Raw genomic sequence first — 2408 nt, 5'->3', positions numbered from 1 at the left:
TTCATCTAACCATTTAGCTTGTTTCCCTGGCCACTGTTGATTCCTGTAGCTATTGCTAATCTTTAGTCTCATTTTTTGTCTCTTGACTCCATCCTTCCAGCCATACATATACCTACCACATAATAGAGACAACTGAAAACAAAACCACTAGAAAACGAAGTTTGATGGTAGGACGAAGTCATCTCTATTGTCAGTGATTCTAAAGTTTTCACCTGCGAAATTTAAATCTCACTTGTTCTATTGAAAGAGCATCGCCCCCTTCTACCCCCTCACTGTGGTCTAACCAGATAATTATTCACAGATGATTCACCACTTGTCTCAAAAATGTGTATTTAAACAAAGGTAAACATTACCACATGTAAAGCATTAATTTGTTTTGGCTTTTGTGTCCCACTCCTGCGTTTCTAATTTCTTTTTGTTTACCAGACGATGCCTGGTGCCCTGGGATCTGCGATATGCTAATCTGTTCCCCATTCACTGTGGGATTGAGGTCACCCCTCAGGGAGCAGGCTTTCATCTGATTAGAAATATTGAATGGCTGATTTATTTCCATTCAGGCCTCTGCAGAGCAGGCAGACAGTGGACTCTCCCCTGGGAGAAGGTGGGCCCGTTACTAGACAGAATTTGATACACTCACAGCTGAGAGCTCCTGAAAACAAAGAGGGGGGGAGGGCAGGAGGCAGGAGAGAGGGTGCCGTGTGGTATTCAGAGCAGGTAGTTGCAGTTTAACAATCGGACAAGCCATCCACAAGCTGACCTGTTGTGCATGAATGCGGATTGGTACGGTGGTTTCAGGTTTGGCCTTTTGGGTGATAGTAGCGTTGACTCATATCCACTCATTTGGCCTCAGCATTCTGTCATCTCTCGTGCTCTTTAAAGCCTCTCCAAACTCTGTTATGTAAGACGTGTATATGCTAGTCAGCTCCATGCATCCTTAAATGGCTTTGTTATAAATAATTCTCAGTTGCATGTGGCTTCAAATCTATTTTATCTTTCGGGAGAGTAGTTATTTTTATTGCCTCTGAGTTCCATTTTATAACAAATGAATTTGCAAGCAGAAAAAAGCTTGAAGAAATGAAAACCCAGAACCACACTACTGGAGAAAGCGCATTTGGTGTTTGAATGTCAGGGTTTGAAGGAAAATTTGGACGTACCCAGAAGTACAAAGCGGTGAGCATTGCTGGATCCACTCTCCAGACAGGTACCTCAGGAGGTTGCCACTCAGTCTAAAACCCTTGTGAAAAAATGAGATTTGCTCAACAATTAAAAATAGGCATGCCCCATGCCTTTAAAGGGAATGGAAAGTAGGTGCTTGGGAAGAAGAGCATAATAATACTTAACGTTATAGCCTTGGCAATTTACAAAATGCTCTGTCATTTTAATTTTAAGACATCCTTGTGGGGTGTGGCCTTATGCTCATTTTTAACAGAAATAAATGAGGTAAAGGGAGATTAAATGACTTGCCCAAAATCACAGAGTAAAAAATGAGTTTGAAAACAGGTCTTTGGATCTCCTCTGCATGGCCCCCCACTAGCCTACACCATAGAGCCCACATGTTTCACAGTATCAGCCTCCCCATGTTTTTCCTATTGCTTCCCAGCTGCATTTTCTGGTCCCTGTAAGGACAATAGGAAGTGGCCCCTTCTCCTTACTTCCCTTTTGTGCACTGCTGGATATCTATGTGCCAACTAACTTACAGGGTATCCTTGAGCAAGTTGCTTCTTTTTACTGAGCTTCATTTTCTTAATGTTCTATATTTTGATTATTAGAAAAATTTATTTAACAAAAATGTTCGGTATAAAAATATACACGACTCGATTTTTATATTGTAGTAAAACAGGTGATGTGGAGAGGAGACATGTGGAGGTAGCTGACTTCTCTGGTGAACCCAGCCATTCTTCATACTCGCTCCAAGGCTTCAAACATGGTGGTGCTATTTCTTCGTATTATCACCGTTCCAATACTGTTCTGTTACCCACTAGTTGCCATCTCCACATATTCATCTATTGCAAGATTCATAAAGTGATCAAATCCCTATAATATTCCTTGGATAGGTCTGTCATCATTTGGGTTGAGGGTTTGATCCCTGGTCAGGCACATTCTGGAGGCAACCAATCAATGTTTCTCTCTCACATTGATGTTTATATATAAACTTCAAAGCATAATGAAAACAATGCCTACCATTTCTTGAGCCCTATTGAGAATTAAGTACTGTACTGAAACCTCTTATACGCGTTGTTGCTACCTCAACACAGCCTACAACATTAACTTGACTGTATGGTAAGTCTCCTGAGCCACAGGGGAGCAAAGCAGCTCATCCCAAGTCTGTGCACCCTCATCATCTTTTGCCTGAATTATTGCAACAGCCTCTTGGTTGGTCTTCTTGTTTTCACTTCAGCATCACCACT

General features: G+C 41.6%; 1 pseudogene; it reads right to left on the bottom strand.

Annotated features, from left to right (window-relative positions):
* Window positions 1-1899: 1899 nt before the first annotated feature.
* Window positions 1900-2100, bottom strand: LOC107543183 (small nuclear ribonucleoprotein G pseudogene; annotated as a pseudogene).
* Between the last annotated feature and the right edge of the window lie 308 nt (window positions 2101-2408).

The sequence above is a fragment of the Miniopterus natalensis genome, chromosome 9 (assembly GCF_054644295.1).
Source record: "Miniopterus natalensis isolate mMinNat1 chromosome 9, mMinNat1.hap1, whole genome shotgun sequence".
Taxonomy (NCBI): domain Eukaryota; kingdom Metazoa; phylum Chordata; class Mammalia; order Chiroptera; family Miniopteridae; genus Miniopterus; species Miniopterus natalensis.
Note: the sequence above shows the minus strand (reverse complement) of the source record. Positions and strands in the feature narration are given on the sequence as shown.